A 21036-nucleotide genomic window follows, 5' to 3' on the forward strand; every position below is an offset into this window, starting at 1 on the left:
TTAATTGCTTGGTTAATGAAGCAGTATACTGAATTCATAAAACTCAATATGTATGTGTGTGTATGTGTTTTAATTCATTAACTTATTGATAATTGTGTTAATAAAGTTTAATATTATATAAAATATAAGCCACCAAAACAGAGTAATTAGATAAATTATACTTACCATATTAATTCTAATAATCAGTGTTTGCAGGATCCTGCATCTTCAGTTGTTCTGAATTATAATTATATTAAAACATATTTATAATTTGACAAAATTGTTTTCTTAAAAAGAATTTGAAAATTATTAGTGATGTATATGCAAATCCTGCTGTCCAGTACTGGAATGATGTAATATTTTAAACATAGTACTTGGCAGAATTCAATAAGAACTGAAGATGAGGGATCCTGCAAAAATCGATTATTTGGAATTTATATGGTAAGTATAACTTATCTAATTACTATGTTTTGGTGGTTTATATTTCATATAATATATATATTTTTTGTATGTGTCTGTTTCTTTTCTTGTGTGTGTTTCTTTTCTTGTGTGTATACTGGATGATTAAATGAAGTTTTACCTACCTCTATTTATTTTATATATTCTTGGGAATTATTTGAAGCTAAAAGCCTACATGCACTTGTCCAGAAATACTTTATTTTTGAGTTAGGCTAGTGGAAAATCTCATCTTAATTTCTTGCCTAAATGGTAAAATAATGCTATACTGCAAATCTTGCAACCGATTATGGAGCAAAATTAATGATGTATTATTTAAAAAATTAAATGGGTCACAGAATTCTATCTTCAGTAATCTCTTAAAAAGAAGATTCTTACAAATTCAAAAATGTTTAGTACTTTTTTAGGTTTGACCTAAAGTAACTTTGTTAAATTGTTAATAGATAAATAAAGTTTTATAGAAAAATGATTGTAAATGAAGAAAATAAAAAAAACAATATACAGGTTTAGAATTGTAGTTTTTATTTAAAATAAAACCGACTAAATTGCAAAAAAAAAATTGTGATTGTAAATCAAACACAAAACAAACAGTTATTAACATTTAACTAACTAAAAATGACCAACCTGATTTCGTATAAACATTCTATTTAATATGATTTTTATTTTTCCATACAAATCCCAGAACAGTGTAAACATATTACCCATACTGTTGTCCTTATCAGATGCGTTGAATTTTGTTGATTAGTTACACATTTTTGACTTTCTAATAAGTGATATTAATTACCATAAAGCAATCATAATTTTTTAGTAAGTTGAAAAAATGCAGTTGTATATCTTTATACATTGTTATAGTATTATGTTCAATATCATTAAAGTATTTCATAAAAGATTGGTAAATGATTTTCTTTTTATTAGTAAAGTTTATTTTTTCATTTTTATATTAAACTTTAATTTTGTTTATATTAATTAGATATTCACATGAAATCTTTTTTCTTAGCTAACTTAAAATTGAAACATTTTTTTGGACATCTGTTTATATGAAAGTTTTGCTTATTTTATCTCCCATTAATGCTCTTAAAAGTAGGTGTAAAACATAAATCTTGCTGAATGTAAAAATAAACATTTGTGCTTTTATTTTACATATTATTAACATCAATTTTTAAGGCTGTATGGTTCAGTTTATTATTATTTTACTTATGGTTAATTGATTTTTGTGTTTAGGATTTTTTTCTTTTGTGTTGTTCATTTTTTGTATTACTTATTGTTGATTACATTATATATTTTTCTGGTTAAATTTGTTGTTTATCTTTCTAGTCAGTACATATTCTTATTTAGGTTGATATAATTATTTTTTTATACTGTCATTAAGTTTGAAGTATTTTATATTTATTGGAGATTTTCTATTGCTATTAATTTTTTCTCTGTTAATAATAAACTAAGTTATTTAATGGCGGTAAATTTAATGTACACTGCAAATGTACTTGTTTTAAATTATTTTACCCTTGTTTTTGTGTGGAATCAAACCTTTAGTAAATTCAATTAAATTAATTTTTAATGTTTTTAGATGCATTATATTGTTAAATTACATAAAAAAAATAATAAATGTATAAAAAAATTATAAAATAATTTAATTACTCTACTACAGATTAAAAAAATGTCTGTTTACAGTAATATCTCTTAATTTGTAATACTTTAAACTGCGCAAGTAATTGATATGGTAATTATAATATGATTAGTTGTAATTGTAACATAACATCTAATTGTCTTCATTATTTCTCTCTGAATTTTTTGCTGTAAATATGTTTGATATATTGCATTCTAAAAATACTTTTCACTTTTATGACTTGTGAAATCCAAACTAAGTAATTTTAATCTGTTGAAATTACATTTTATTTCTTTTGAAGGTATGTATAATTGTTCATTTTTTCCACCCAAGGTGTATATTGATTATAACAGCCTTGAACTTCTGATAAGCAGTTTCTGCTATTATTATGTTATTCGTATTAAACTGTTTCATAGTTTTTGTTACTTTTTTATTACTTAATTAAAAACTGTAGATTGCCAGTATATTTCTTTTATTCAGCATGGGTCAATTTCAATTTTTCAGATTCATGAAATACAGTCTAGAATGAGGGAATTTTTCATCGAAATCTTTTCATTAATTCTTGTAAATGTATATTTTTATTTTTGATACAATTTAGAAATGGTATGCGGTAGTAATCTCTAGCTGACCACTATAATAGAAAACTATTATGTACCTTTTTTCTCAGAGCTATCTGTTCTTTTTGCTGATTGTTGAATTTAGTAGCATTTAAAAACATGGAAATTTGATCTGCATTACTGATTTGTTACAGGATGTACAAAGCTATTTTTGCAATTTTATCATGTTTTAATAGTTATTGGTCTTGTAATTGCCAATAAATTCCATTTGAAATAGTTTTTTAATCGCCTTTGGTATTGAAATATTCAGTGTAAAGTTCCTTTGCTTCCAGTTGATGAACTTCTGTTGAAACTGAAATAAAATTTAACTGAAAAGATTATAATGCTCACCATGATTTTGCAATAGATATCTTTTTATGAATAATTGTGTGTGGTATGGTATTTTTGGAAATATAATTTTCTTTGTGTTATAAATGAACATTTATTTTGTTTGTTTATCCCACATCACTCAGTACTGATAATAGAGTGAGTCAAGAGTTAAATCAAATCGTAATCCTACAACTAACTTGCTTATGATTGAGAAGGAGAAAAAAATCTTTAGTGGAGTAAAAATATTTCTTAATTAGGTTCAGTATTATTTATTCTTTTCACGACTGGAAAATGCTGTATTTTAAGTATCTTTCGACTTTAGATCTTACTAAAAATTTATCACAAAAACAAGTGGAGTGAATAACTAACACTTTACTTCTGCAAAACTTATTTTAAGGATTAATGTTACACTTGAGATGATAATCAACTGTTTCATTACATATTTTGAAACTACATTAGTCTTACTCAACGACTGTTGAACTATGCATTAAATAAATTGCCAGAATGGTAAATGATTTTTTTTTAATAATTCATTTTTTAAGTATAATAAACAAAATCTTTATTAGCAATTAATTTTGATTTTCAATTTTCATGCCTTTTTTAAATTAGTATTTTGTAGTTTATTTAATTAATAGTTATTGTTTTTTAATATTCATGATTATGTCTGTAAAAAACATATATTTTTATGTTTTGTTATTTTTCTGTATTTATAATATCACTAATAATTAATATCACTGTCAATGAGATTTTTTCAGAAATTTTATATTACTTTTATTTCTTATTACTTTGTGTTATATGAACAATAAAAATGAAGAAAATTATTTTTGTAAATAACACATTTTAAACAGAATAAACATACCGTTACGTACAGGAATATACATATATTATTATATGTCAGGAATTATATTTGTAAAATAATATATCTTATCGATTCATATTTTTAAACTATTACACGACTGTGATCTTAGATTTATTTTTACATTACAGTAGTTAAAATTGCCCTTAAAAGAAATCATTAATCTATTATTAAATAAATTAATGATCTTTATTATTTGTAAATGTGTATAATATTTAAAATATGTACTGTATTTATGTTACATATAATTAATATTTTGTAAATATTACTATAAAATCATTATAAATATAAATATTTATAATGTGTTAATTTATTATATATATTGTATAACATTAGAATTATAATACATGTTCAATAATGTAATTTATACATTATTTTATTATTTAAAAAATTTATATCTATATTTATATACATATATTATTTGTATTGATATTTTTACATCTATCACATAACAAGATTTTTGGAAAATGTAGTAACAGTTTGAAGTAGTCTTTATTTTAGTCTTATTTAAATCAGATTATAGTAATTGCTCTGAAGTTTTACTGTAATTTGAAGGAGAAAAGAATATTATGTTACCATAGAATAAATAATATATATTGATAATACATTTGTATAATGTTTAGATATTATCATTTAACTTATTTAAAAGTTTATCTACATAAAAACTTGTGTTGCTATTTACCTTTCATAAAATAGTTTTTCAGGTTTTTTATGAGTTAAGTAAATTTTATTAGTTGTTGGAATTTATTGTCATTTAACTCTTAGATTTAATCATTTATTTAATTACTTCTTTTTTTAATATGTTTGTAAGAAATTTCAGTCTTTAGTTCTAATTAAAGTTTATACTGAATAGCAGATAAGAGAATTCTTTAGATTTCTTTTGTTGATGTTTTGTAATGTTTGAGAAATTTTTTGTGCTACCTTCTGTATTGTGTGAGGAAATGGTTGTTGTAAGTGTTTGAAGCAATTTACTTTGAGATATTTAATGAAAGGTCTATTTAAGAAGGTTTTATGATGTGTAGCAAAAACTTAATGGCATTAGTTTCAAAGACCTGAGACTGAAATTCAGACAAGAGTAATTGGGATTGATAGAGAAGATTAGCGAGTGGCATTTATCCTTTAACGTTACTATCACTATTATGCACATGAAATTGAGTTGTTATTGATAATTGGACTATCCTACTTACTGGGTGCTGGTAACATCATTTGTTGTTAACTAAAACTTAATGTGCAGTTTATGGTTCAAATGGAATTTTCTTTGTTTAATAAGTACTTTATAATTAATCATCTTGATTTTTTTTTAGTGTCTGTTAGTCTGTTAATGGTACAACATTGACCATTGTTTGTTATTGGTAACTACTGATTGTGTTAATTGGTAACAAGAATCTAATTTGTGTATGAATTTTTTTTATACAATGGAATTTTCTGCTGGTTGAATTGCTTTCTGTAAGGAATTATTGATGGGTGAAATTGAAACTTTCATTCTGATGTTCTACTTTTTTTAGTATTCTATTAAGAACTGGCATTAATCTAATGATTATTTCACTATACCAAAATATCAAGTGGAATATAATTTACAAGGCACACTCAGAAAGTAAGTACTATCTGATTATAAAAATTAATTACCTATCCTTAATCAATTGTTTTATTACAAAAAAAACTGCTTTTTAACATAGTTTCCACATTTTTAAGATTTGGATTATATTACGGAACCAATTTCTCAATATTCTATGAAATGATGACATCTGTAAAGACAGTGTTACACAGCTCTTTGTACCTAAACATTGTCTAAACAACAATGAACTATAAGAGACTGCTTCAATCCAGAAATAGTTGAAAGTAACTTGCCACTACGCTTGGCCTGTGTTGAGATTGATCTATTGCTATGTTGATTATTTTTGTGATCTACAAGGTACTTACATAATCTGTGGGTGGCTCCAGAAAATATAAACGATTACCCTTTCAAGGATAGAAAGTATTTGATATTTGCAGGGAATTTCAGTTATTTGTGAACAAATGTGTTTAGTAGTCAGCGCCCTTATATTACCATGGCACTGTTGTCAGTAATGACATTTCCTACTAGTTTGTAAAGATAGTTTGCAAGATATGTAAGAAGCAGAATCTTGAATGTTATACTAACAAGAACGCATATTTATTTCATTTGAAGTTGTCTAAAAAGAAAAACTAAATATTAGAAACTCCAAATCATATAATCAAATGGCAATCTTTTTCAGCTACTATACAGAACCATTGCTCATTTTCTTAACCCTTTTGTATTGTTTGGTGTTCCGTGTGTAGCCTTTATAGTGCTCAGCCCTTTGTATTTAGTGGTGTTCCAACTGCAGCTTTTATAGTGCTTGTGCTTTAAAATCGTTTCTAATAGTATATGCAGATTATTATTTTTACTCAATATGTGCGGTTTCTCTGCTCAATAGCTGATTTTCTTTTCTTTTATCTTCTTTTTCTTATCTTTTATTTTCTTATCAGTTGCCTTATAGTTTTATTAAGATTTTGTATTTTTGCTGCTATTGATTTTAAAACAAATATAACCATATTATTCTTCATCGTATGAAATATAAATTTAAAAAAGATAAAATTTTCATAAAAATAAATTATTTTTTATAATTATATTTGTAGGTGTAATATTATTTAGTACAGTGAATAACTTTTTCAGATATGTTAATAGTTTTTGTTGTAATGAATAATTAAGATTTGCTCAAATTTATAATTGATTTTTACTTAATTTACCTTAATTTTTATGATACTGAACCTCTGAAAAAATTATTGATAAGTTTATCATCTTATTTTTTATATTATTTAATGTTATATTAATTATAATAACAATTCTTAACATAAGTGCAAAATCGTTGTAATGTGTTGCTGGTAGATACATTACATATTTTGTTAAATATAATTTGATCTATAAATATAGTTACAAGAAGAATTTAATTTTAAGATTTACATATAAGATTTAGACTGTTTCTTTTGTAAGAAAAGAAATTATTAGCTTTCTGTTATCCCTGTTTACTAAAGAGATGGTAGCAACTGTAAATAAATTAATTTTCCTATTATCTAGAATCCTGGATCGGGTGGTGTATCATCATTGACCATTGTTTTGAGAAGATCTGAGGGTCTGGGATTGGGTAGTTGGCAAGAAAAAAAATAAAGCAGATCATCATTCTGTTGGTGTTCCAAAGTTTTATACATTTTATAACACCACACAGTTTTATTTTTAAACAAATAATAAACGATTCAAAATTATAATCTAATTTAGGTTTATATAAATGTAATATAACCTTAAAAAATTAAAGAAAAACTGTTGCCAATCAATGACAAAAATAATATAATTAAAATAAATATAAAAAAGATTGCAAGAACACCATTAACTTTTTAACATCACTATAACTGAGAACTATCCATGATAAACAGTATAAGAGCCACACAAATGAAAGTAAAAAAATGTTCTTTTTAAACCAATCCATGTAACCATGCCAATACAGTAAATAAACGGTAACAGTTAACAATTAATTTTTTTCATTTTCCTAAAATAAAAAAATAAAAAATCAGCTGATACCAGTCACTAAAAACAAGGACGTAGTAAGCCTTGATTTTCGAACCAAAAACTGATCATCTTGTCATTTTATCAGTCTACTTGTAACCCTTCCTACTTCTCAAATCCCTACTAACACTAAGGTACTTTGCATCATATGCAGACTATGCTCTAACATTAACTGCCATATTGAAGCATTTATTTTTGGTTTAAAGTAAAATAAGAGGCACCATTTCTAAAGGCATATAAAAGTTTCCACCTGAAAAAGATAAAAAAAAAAAACCATTGAAATATTCTTTCCTTAAGGTGTCTAATAATGTCCAAAATCAAAAAGAATAAGGGTTGGCCAAAATTTATAAGATTTGAGAAAATGTACAAGTATCAAGTGTGTGATAACATTTTAAAGGACTATGGTGCATTTAAAAGAAATTCTTATGATGATTGTGTTTTATCTTATACATAATAAAGGTTTTGTATGCTTATTAATTGTACTCTAATCTGGATTTTAAGTAAAACTTATAGCTGTTGTCCTTGCAGATAAAATGAATTTCTTCAATGAAAAAGATATATATATATAGGGAGTGCCTTTTTAAGGAATGAATGGCTGTTTTTATATGTTTCTTTGTTCATAATTAATAATTATTTCAAAAAGTACTTTTGAGATTTATGTTATTTGTTTACTTTTGCTTACATCTCTCTATAGCAGACAGAATATAACATTTTTGAGAATATAAATGCTGTTATAGTTATATATCACAGATATAGAATAATTTGCTAACTGTAAAATTTAAATATATTTTTAATTTTATTTTTAAAATTAACTTTTAAAATTTACAATATTTTTACTTGTAAAATAGAAACATTTTTATATAAATCTTATGAATATTAATTAAATTTATACATAAGTTTTATAATATTTTATTCATGATATTTAATAATTATTACTTAGTCTTAAAATTTACTATCAGTTTTTAATGTAAATTTTGGTAATATTATTTTTAATACGGTATAAAATTTATTCTTTATAACCTCGATAGACAGTATTCTTAAATAATATAACAGTATTAATACTATATAATTTTTATCATATGCAATATTTTAATTATATTTTTGCACTTTTTTTAATTATCAAATACTTAATATTTAAAAGTTTTGAATTAGATAACTTTTATATATATTTGGAAAGCATAATATTATCCATTTATGTTAGAACTTTTTCTTTAATTTTGATCCATTTTATTGCTCGATGATTATTATATTTTTTTTATATTTTAGAGTGGTGCTAATGGAAATTAGTTTTAAAATTGTTATTCTGTTTTCTTGAATATGTTACGTTTTCATATTTCTATTAGAGGTAATAAATGACGTATGTAAATATTTAAGACATTGTTGGTTGTATGTGGTAGTTATAATGGTTAGTGTCTGGGTATTGTGAGAAAAAAAACAGTCTTGTCTGAATTAGAACAAATTTTTTTTGTGTTTTAAATTTTGTTAAGTTTCTTTTGTTTTTGTTTAAAATAAACTGTTACAAAATATATGATTATTTTTTTATTTATTATGAGTAACATTTTATTGTCATCATAAAATATTTTCAACATTTCCTTAACTACATGTGTTTAAAAAAATAAGAATCTTATCTTGATTTTTTTATATATATTTTTTAATTGCTGTATTTTCAAATTGCAGTTAATCCCAATGTTTTGCAATGTCATGTCATCCCAAAGATCTTTGGTTTCTAATCCCGGTCAGGCCAGGTCTATTTTTTACGCACTAAAATTCATCTATCATAAACAGATGTAGTTGGCCATTGCTACTAGTTGCTAAAAAGAAGGAAATAAATGTCTTCATTTTTTACAAAGTATGTTAACTTTGTTCACAAATTTTAGCCAGCTAAAACTAGTCAAATAAAACCTTGAACTTTTAAATATTTATAGTTGTACTAAGATAGCTTAATGAATTGCTCATCATTAACTCGCTGGCTTACTAATGTTACTTATAAAAATCATTAACAAAAACATTTATTTTCAAATGAATAGAATTTAAAATAGGCTTTAAATTTAATAAAAATAATTTAAAAAAAATTATTAACCTCTTGAAAAATTATTTTTCTTTCAAAAAATTAATTTCCATTACTAAATAATTTTCATTACCTTTTTTAAATAAATAATACATTTTGATAAATATATTTTATAAAAATTGCAATAAAACAATAATGATGAAATACAAAAAATAAATGAACAGTAATACTTTTTTTCGAAAAACTACTCATTTAATGAAAGGTAGTGTAATAAACAAGCATGCTTGTGCTACTAAGACATCAAAAAATTAATATATTTAATAATTGTTGATGTGTTTCAAATTTTTCTTGTAGTAACTTAATTGTAAAACATTATCTCATTTAGGAATGTATCATTTTCTCTTCCTTGGCTTTATCTCTATTGCTACAGCACCAGCGTAGCTATAAAGGGAAAATATAGCTATCGGCCAAAATTTTGGATATCTAAGTTTTTGTAAATGTTGGCATTTTATACCCCTCAGTTCAAAAAGCACAAAAAAATTATAGAAACTTCCTGAACATGTATGTTCATATATATTTGTTATGGAGTGGGACAACATAAATTCTTCAAAAATGGCTCAACATTTTCTTTATGTATGCTAATGCTTTTTATGGTGTTGATGGAATTAAATTTTGGATAAAATTTAAAAGGGGAAGGGGCAGTTTTCACTCTTTTTAATTTCTCTACTTTCTGTATAGTAGTCATAGAAAATTGATCTTTGGTATAATGAAAGTATTTAAAATTCCACAAAGATTTAAGTCAATCACATATAGGGATGAGGTACATTTAGAACATTTCTAAAGAATTTTTGCCTTTTATTTTGAAAACCTATTGACCAAAATAGAAATATAATTTGGCAGTATACATCCCAGCTTGAATGTTTCTACAGTTTTCTGTTCAGTAAAATGAGCCATTTTGTTTTTTTTTTAATATTCCTTGACTGGCACTGTTATGATCTACACATATTTGAAATCTTAATGAAAAATGTCTCATTACTCGCTGTAACATATCTGGTGTAATGCGTGTAGCTTCATGGATTTCTAATTTCAGTTCCACTAATGTTTATAGTCACTCGATATACATCTTGCTCTTGAGCAAACCCCAAAGAAAAAAGTCACATGCGTACAAATCAGGAGATCTAGCCACCCAAACATGTCTCCCTTTTTGCATATATGGTTCAGAAAAGTTCTCTTAAAGGAGGAATAAACAAACAAGCAGTATAACTTGTAGCACCATTTTGCTGAAACCATGTAATTTGTGGAAATCGAACTAATTCATGTCTCAGAAATGTGACCGTGATTATGTAACATAAGAGTATAAAAATGTTTCAGTAATGCTAAATGACGAAATTGCACACCACACTGTGATCTTCAGGCTATGCAATGATTTCTAATGTAATTGAAGCGAGTTTTCAGCGCTCCAGTGTGGGCTGACTATTCTGTTTATTTATGTAGCTGTTCAGGCTTCATTTTACATAAACATATGATGGATTATTTTGTCATCATCCAAACTCTGTACATTTTCTGACAAAAGTTCATGGGAGCAACCAAATCAGCATCTTTAATTTCTGAACAATTTGAATTTTATAAGGCAAAAACTTATATAAGATTTGACAGACTGATGGTGCACTGATATCTAATGCCAATGCTTGTTTAATTGAGTGCTTTTGGACTGCATGTCACTGGCAGTTCAAATTCTTATCACTGTTTTCTGATATTCTAAAACTGCTACTCCATATGTTTTAAATGCACTGCAGAGCCAACATTTTTAAACCGTAAGTTAATTGCATGAACACACTATTTCCACCCATGATGCAAAATATTGAACAGATTATGAAATAACCTTCATACAGTGGTCGTGGGAGTCACCATTTTTATATAAAATGATTTAACACAGACCCATGATGTGCACCTGACCACTACACCATATTTATTAAATGGAATTAAGTGACTGACAACATATCAAATTCGGCACTTACCCAAACATCAAATGAATTACCGAGCTTTTAAATTTTTCTGCTTCACTGATTGCCTTGTATTTAGTTCAGTTATGGTGCCGACAAATCCAAAGTAGAATGTCTTTATAATATGAGTTGATGTTGAATGATTACCCTCCTTTGCTATATATTTACAAAATAGGGCTGGTATTTTTTTTTATGTGAATAACAAAATTATGAAAGAGAAAAAAGCAACCATGTGTGATCGTCTTTACTAATGTGTTTAAAATATATATATATATTTTCGTAATTTTTATGTTACTTTTATTTTTCTATTACTTGTTTTCTTATGACATCTAAAACACGAAACCAAACATTCAGACAAAATTAATAAAAGAAAAGAAATAAATTTAAGTAAACATAACTGTGGGTTTAATTTTAATACACTAATGTTCAACTCAAAATGACTATTAGAAAAGGATTTTTAAAATTTTATCAATATAAACAAAGCCCCAAACCTGTTATCTAAATATTATTTTATTTGTTATGTCACTACAATATGATATAGTGAAATATCATATTTTACTATAAATTATGATTGTAATAATAATAATAAAAGTAAGAATGAAAATCGGTACTTGAATAGAATAAATAAATAACGCCAATTTATAGCCTATGCTTTGCAAAAAATTACTTGTATTTACTATGGTTGATGATTACAGTGAAAATCTGTATATATATATACTTTTTTTTTGTATTAACTACTTTTATTTTATCAGTAATTGATTAATATTTGTTTTCTTGTTTTTAATTTAACATCTCTTCCAGTACTTGCAGATTTTATTTTCAGCATTTAAATTTTTGATTAAATATTCATAGAGAATTCTAGCATGTGACATTGCATTTCTGTTAAAATGTAGTATATTTTTATTTTAATTGTAAGTAAAAATTATTATTATATATTTATAACTGGAATTATAAATATTTAAAATTATGAAATTACATTCTTCAATATTATTTTTATTCAATTATTTAATTTTTTTTAACTGTAGTAAAATAATTTTTATTGAGAATAAGTGTTAGAGCGTTGTCTGAGATACTGTTATACTAGTATACACAAGTATACTAGAGCATGAATTTATGCTTATCAAGATTCATTCATGTATATCCACTGGGTTCTTCATGTTATGAATGGAGTGTCATTAAATAGTCATCTATAAAATGACTTTGTTTAATAATTTCATCATAATTATTATTAATTTACTCCTTATATTAGTAGAGAGAGGTTAATGTCATTCATTTATCATTACTGTGTTAGTAATTATTGCTCATTTGTATATATTTTATTTCTAATAAAATACATCTAAATGATTTAATTTTTTATATTTCATATACTTACAAAACACATTCCTTATCTTTTATACAGTTAATTTATTTTATTATAAGAAGTTAGATAGTAATGCCTACATATATTTTTTTCTTTTTATGGGTTGAAATTACAGAAATAAGATTTACACATAATTGATAAGAGTATATTGAACATTAAGTATTAAAAATTAAATAAAATTAATAAATTGTCCATTTTGATAAGAGCATTAAAATTTATTTCTTGGCATTATTATTATTATGTATCTTTTATAAGTATATATATATATCTTAATTTCTTACAACTATTCTCTTTGATCTTTTAAAGAAATACAACTATTTCTCTTTTATATTGCGACTTAATCTTTTGTGTAACAACATATTTTAAGAATTTGTTCCCTTCAAGATATATAACTATTTAATTCATTTTATTACAATAGAACGCCTCAGTGAAGGTAGAATCACTAATAAATGCATTTGATTACACATAATGTGCATGAAATTGCCAGAATTATCATATTCAATGATTGCTTACTTATTCAATGCCATCAAAGCTTTATTTTTGGTTTTGTCTTCATCTATATATTCTAATATTTTGAATTATATTAGTTATATATGAATAAGTCATCTAATGATTAGAAATTATTACAAAAATTTCATTTTATATTGTTATAACAAATTTCATTTTATACCGATTTTTTCATGTCATTGGGCATAAAAAATGGCATAAAAATTCATGTTAGTTCTAACATGAATTCTAGCAGTAAAAAAAAATCAGTGTTATATATGAACATTTAAATGAATGTATTATTATCTATATTATACCTATTTGTCAACCAAATTTTCCAGAACTTTATTTACATTATAATATATATTTAGGATTTTTTGAAAATTCAAATAATTCATTAACATATTGACCACTGTTTTAATAAAATGATGAACCATCAAATCATGTTTGAAGATTATGATTTAATTAAAAACAATAAAAATACAATCTAATGATTTACATTAATTATGATAGAATAAAGGAAAATATGACATTCTAAATATTAAATCATTCCAGTATTGACAGCTGAATTTGTGAATTCATCCATAAAAAATTTTCAAAAATAAAACAATTTTGATGAATTAACAAATTATAAATAAATATGTTTCAATTTAATTATAAAATTTAATAACAAATGAAGATGGGGATCCTGTGAGAATCAATTCTTGAAAATAATGTGGTAAATTTAACATATCTGTTTGCTTGTTTTGGTGGTATACATTTCATTTAATATTATATTTAGGATTATGTATATTTACTTACCTAAAAATCTTGTCCTTATTTATTAGTAACTTTTAAAGTATTAACTTGAAAAATGGAGAAATTTATATATACAAACATACAGTGTCTATTTTTATGCATTAAAAACAACTTTTATTTTCTTGTAACTTTTAATTGTAAAAGTATGAAATAAAAAAATTAATTGTAGGAAATAGTTGGATATGATATTAAAAGTATGTAATGTATTTCTCAAGAGTTAAGTGTATTGTAAGTAAGCCAGTCTATAAAACAAAGAATTGATATTGTTTAAAAAACAGAAAAATATTAGACGTTTATGTCTTAAGAAAAGTAAATAAGATGTGTGCAATTAAAGACAACAGGAGATATAAGTAGATAATAAAAAAAAATTATGGGTAAGAAATTTAGTGTTATGTAACAATTTAATAAGGCCAAATATATTGCATTTAAACTAATTTTTTAATTTCATTCCTTTAATATGCGATTACATATCAAATCATATACTATTATAAAAAAAATATATAGTAGTTATGTCCCTGAAAAACTATATTAAAGTACAATAAATGCCTGTCTGTTGCAGCATAATTTTTAAGATTCTGTGGTAGATGTAACTGACAGTTTTGATTTATATTATCTAAACATTTCATAAACTTACTCCACAATATTTAGTATTAACACATCCTTGTTTTGATTCTACCAGTCACTACAGAAACAAAAATATTTCTTCTACTTTTTCTTAGTGCTGTGTCCGTTCAGCGAACATAACCAGTCCTTCCCTGTGGATTATTTTACTAACTGCTGCTTGGAAAAATTCTATTGAAGTCATGACATACCATTTTTATAAATTCTTGAGTCACAATATATATCTACTAGGTTACCTTGTTCCCTTTGTTTTATGCTTTATAACAATTAAGAGGATGTATTATCATCACAAAAAAGTTAGCTTAGTTTGTTCTTTAAATTTTACTAATTTAGAGGATTTGTGAATGTATTCTTTAATTTTATATTCAATCAAATGAAGTTATCTCAAATATTAATTACTACTGTAACTTTTATAATTAATGTAAAAATTTACCTCAATAATTTTTTTCTTTTACATATTTTCTGTTCCTCAAATCTGTATGTTTATTTGAGGATTCCCTGGTTGCTTTACATTTATCGATGTGTTATAATTACACTCTCTGTTATGTAGGTAATAAAATTCAACTTTTCACTGTTAAAGCTTGTATGAATTATTGGTTTTCATGATGCATTGCTGGTGTTATTGGTCATCAAGTTAAAAGGCATGTGATTAAATCATTTGCTTAGATTCGATTATTTTAATTATAATAAAAAAGAAACTACCATAAAAAATTGTTCAGGTAATGCCATATAATTACATGTTTAATCTGTTCACCATTAAGATCAGTTATATTTTAGCAGTATTATAAAATGATTAGCAATTGAAAAATACATATTATTGCTATTAAATTATACATTGAGCTATCAGAAAATTCTCTTATTTTCTTGACATTTTTGTGATATGTAAGCAAATACACTTACCCGATCAACAGTGAACATAAAAATATATTTATGCATGTGGTCGGCAATAATATAAATGGGAGATTTAAATCTTTGTAACAATAAACTGAACCAAATAGTATAATAAATTTAAAAAAAAAATGACATCTTGTAGCTACCCTCAGTGGTTGATGCTGGCACTAGTTGATTATATTGATGGCAGTAATTTTTAATTTGGCAGTTAGGAAGAATGTGGTAAAAATTGTGTTCGATTTGAATTTTGTTGATATAAACATTATGTTGTTTGATATAAACATTATGAAATGTAAAAATATAAAAACACATGATAATGGTATATTAAATAACAGATACACTTTCCAGTCACATTCATGTATCTGCTTAGTCGATAAAACTGCTAGCACTGACATCCGCTGATGTCAGTGTGAAAACAAATGCATCATTCAATTAGAATGGTCACAAAGATGAAAACATTTTGAAGGAAGTTTTTTAAAAATATTTTATTGTACAATTTTGTTTAGTTTGTCATTATAAATTTAAAATTTTAAATTAATATACTTTCATTAAGTCATCCTAAACTAAAAAATTGTTTGTTTTTTAAATATATTTATAAATTTAATTAATTTAAATGTAACTATAAAATAATTAGTGTTATTAATATTAAAATGTAAAATAATATTTGTTGTACTTGTAATTTCTTGCTTTTTAATATAAAAAAGGTATTGTTTTAGCGAAATCAATCTTTTTAAGATTCATATTCTGTACTATTAAATTATATTTAAATTTTAATAATTAAACCACCTAGTACAGAATATTGAGATAAAACAATCTTATTAAAATAATTACTTTATTGAAATTTTGAATTATCTCAATTACGACTGAGGTATGGGATCCCACAAAAGTACTTTCATGAAAAATGAAGGTAACATGTCTTACCTCAGTATTCTGTACTAAGTGGTTAATTTAATAGAATTTAAATATAAAAAAGGTATAATACATATATTCTATTAAAAAAATTATTATTTTTATTGAAAGTACTTTATTCTGTTTTCTAGATCTGTTTTCAGAATTATTAAAAATATGCTTCAAGGTTCTGTTTAATAATTTATTGTCAATTTAATATAGCAAGTTGTGGTGATTAATATATTACACGTATGAATGAAGTTAACTTGAATTAATATCAACGATGTCATTTAATATTTGTTCAACTAATTTATTTACATGTATAACTGTTAAAAAGTTAATTATATTTATATATGTTCATTGAGATTTTGAACGAAAATTAATTATAAACATATTAATTAAAATACAAAGAAGATAAAACATACAAAAAAATTAAACACATGATTTTCTAAGACTATGTTGTGTAAGTAAAATTGTATTAAACAAACTTAATATTATTAGGTAAATGATGTTAACCTAGATAATAGTCAGTGTTGTTTAGTAAACTTTATGTTGAATTTATTTTTCAGACTTCAGAATTGATAATCTATGAAAAATATTTGTATTGGTTATTTTCTTAATTATTTTTACAGGCTACATATAGAGTATTCATAAAGTGATGCAACCTTATGGAAGAAACAAGTTCTCCATCAAGCAGTTGTATGACAAGTTCCAAGAGACTGGAAATGTGGCAGATGAAGCCAAAAGTGCTGACACAAAAAAAGTTGATCTACATGTGAGCTGCATATTCTGTTAGGCTCAAGAAGTTTGTGCAACGCCTGCCTACCCGTTTTGGTTTCTTCATTGGTAGTGCCCATACAGCACTTTGCAAGTGTTTAAAGATGCTTCCGTACAGAATTCGTCTAGTTCACAAGTTGTTACCTGCAGACACTGGAAAACATCTAGCTTTTTATCAGCAGTTTATGTCATCTTTAACACCAGACGGGGAAGAACTTGATGATTGGTTTTGGTTTGACAAGGCACGATTCCACCTTGATGGATACATGAATGCACAGAATTTTGCTGTACAATTCTCCTCTGCACGAACAAAATGTGGGTGTTTGGTGTGCAATTTCACATACGCAAATCTTCATGACATTCTTTCATGGCACAGTGAACAGTGAGTGCTACCTATAGATGAGCAGCAATTTTGCAGACTGGCTATACCTGCAGACTGGCTAGAGTACACATGGTTTCAGTAGGACAATGCTATGGCTCAAACAGTTGACAACATTATGACTTTCTTGGATCAGTGATTTTGAAGGAGGTTGTGGCCCCCTGATTTATCTCCTTCTGACATTTTCTTGTGGGATACCTTAAGGTTGCTGCTTACAACTCATCTTCACACCAAATCGTAGAGCGAAATTGAATGATGTGTTGCTGCAATTCCTCAATAAACGTTACAACATGTGTTTAAGAGCATGCAACATTATATTCAATTATGTGAATCCCATAATGGAGCCACTTTCATCAACTGTAGTAACTTACTCATTTTCCCATAAGGTTGCATAACTTTTTGAACACTGTATAAGGATTACATTGAAAGTAAAAAATGTTTGATAATAGAACATTTTTGTTTGAAATGATTAAAAAAATATTTTTTACTAAAATTACATACCTTAGCAGACTCTTCTACATATTTACACTTACACTGAGCTTCATAGCACTCAACAAACTTCAAAATATCCTTGACATACTATTTGCTGCAAGTCGATTTAGCCATATTTGACACTTTAATAATCTTGTTATCATTTTATCAAAAACTACTTGAGAAATTGCCAGAAAATTCAAAATCAAACATCTTGCATCAAAAATTATTTTAATCATCATGCATCTTCATTCTAATATTCACAAAAATGTCACACCATTTTCTAATTTCTTTTATTCATTACATTAAAATAATATACAGCAACTGGTGGCCTATGAATTAAAGCTAACATCACATTTTGAAAATAAAAAAAAAGTATTACTGTCCAAATTAAATTTTTGCAGCATCACAAATTGTGTTATTTATTTTAAAACTTTATTTCATAAGTAAATGAATGTAAGGACATGTGTTAGGTGGGTAGAATGCAGTAAACAATGTTGGCAAACTAGTTTACTTTGATTCCTACAGGTGTACCAGTCTCTGCAATAAAAATTACAGAACTGAAGTGTTTAAACATAACCCTTGTACGTTAATGTACAATAAAGTTTTAGCATTCTGAATTTAGTACTGTATATTTTTATCCATCCAATTAAAATATTTATATTTGAATCTTAATGTTTTACATAATATTTATTTACGTAGCATTATCTCTTATATGTATTTTTTTCTTTATTCATGTTTCTATCAAACCTTTTCTTCCTCAGATATTTTAGTCATTATTTCTTTAAAAAAATACCATTACATTGTTAAAATAACAGGATGAAATATTAAAAATAATACTACAATGTTATGTTAAAGTGAAGTATTTTAATACATGAAACTACTCAAAATCTTTTTTTTATTAAAAGTTAATTTTAAATAGATTTGATGTTTCTATTTTATTAATTACATTCTGTAAGTACAGATCATAGGTAAATAAAAAAAAAATCTAGGAGGTATATCAAAATAATATGTTGTTTTTTTTCTAATCATGAAAATATAGACCATTTTATTTATTGATTGTGCCAATAAAGTACGTATGTATGAATCATCAATAACTGTTTTGCTCATTATTTATATTACTTTTCAGTTTTAAAGTACATTTAGTTTTTAATAATGTATCTGGATTTGCAATAGTATTATTTTTTGGGTACTATGTTATGAAAATTTATTTTGTAATTATACAAACATGTTTTCAATATTATCATCAACAAAATTTTTATTGATGTCAGAATGTTAAATCAATGTTAAAAATTAACTAAAAAATAAGTGTAATTTGAATGTATATTATAAATGTTTCAACAAAATAGTACTGTTGCTTGTTAATTATTTAATTTTTACAGTGGATTGTTTTTTTTTTTTTTTAAACTAGACTTGTTTTATTAAAGGGTTGTTAAATTTATTCTATAATTATTGTTTGTTTTTTTTTTGAGATACAGGTTTGTTATTTTTTTAATTTTTAATGTTTTGCTTTGTAGTTTTTTAATAAAGTATTTTTTTACTTCAATAATTTTTTATTCATATACCTTCGTTTTTTGTATGGGTATAACAAACATGTGTTTTATCTGTATTTCTATACATAATTAATTTTGTTATGCAACTAATATTTATGAGTTTAAATGGGGAAAATATATCTGTTATTTTATTAATTTATATACTGTAACTTGCATGCTTTTGCATACTAATTGTTAATTTATCAACAGAATACATTAAACAATTAATTTTGAAAGTTAATGAAGCATCATGAAATTTGTTTTGAATTATTAATTACCTGCCTTGAGTAAATCACTGTGCACATTCTGTAAAGTTTTTATAGAATTTTATGTTTTTTAGATTTCATTATTTTACTACTTAAATCTGTACTTGCAAAATCATTAGACTATATGTTAATAACGAAAAATGCTTATCTTTTAAAACACACATTCTTACAAATTAAATGATGAAAAATTGAGTTTATATTACATTAACCTTGCTTTTTCTATATTATTGTTTAGTTTTGTTAAAATAAATGGTTAAATAAAGTTTAATATTTTCTACAGAGTACAAATGACAAAAAATGGCCATTATATAATAACTGATCAAACATTTTTAACATAAAATTTTTATGATACCTAAACAGTAAACAAAATTCCCTATGGGGGTCAGGATGTTGAGCAGCTATTTTAGAGATGTTACAAACTATTTTTGAAACTAGCTGCGAAAGATATATTATTTATTAAGTAAATATAATATAAATATATATTGATTAGTAGGGTTATTCGTAGCTTGAAGTTTTTTTTTAACATCAAGATTTTTGTTTTTAAATGTCCTTTAAAATAATGAAAATTTGTGAGTTGACCTCTTCCCCATGAAAAAAAAACCCAGAAATAATGTCATTAAAAAGTCGAGTAATTTACTTCACATTTACAAGCTGGACAATCACGGTATACAAGTTCATTTCATTATTTATTGCAAGAGATGTTTGATTAACAAAGTATCTCAAACTGCTACTTGTTAACTCAAATTTTTTAAAAAGAGGGGGGTTTCAAAGTTAAAATTAACTTTTATGCATTTTCAAGTCTTATTCTCCTCACCAAAGTCATGACCGATGTCAATGATTCGTTTTTATTTTGTACGGAAAATTCCTTTGGTGTTCCTGTTGCAAGTTTTTCCAGATAACATAAGTGGAAAAATTTTTTAAATTATAATTTTCTTTATATATTTTATTTGCAGATATTTTTCATTTTTTATCATTCTTGCTTTTTATCAGTATTATAGCATTATATGTATAGCCTAATATGATTCTGATATTCAAAGAATTTTCATGCAAAATAATTTGAATACTATGAGTAGAAAAACAATAAATATATGTTCATTTCAGATAGACTCTTTCTGGATTCATCTTTCTATTGTTATCAAGATTCAAGTTTTCTCCTTGGCATTTCTTATGAATGACA

Source organism: Lycorma delicatula, chromosome 2 (assembly GCF_047948215.1).
Source record: "Lycorma delicatula isolate Av1 chromosome 2, ASM4794821v1, whole genome shotgun sequence".
In the NCBI taxonomy this organism is placed as follows: Eukaryota; Metazoa; Arthropoda; class Insecta; order Hemiptera; family Fulgoridae; genus Lycorma; species Lycorma delicatula.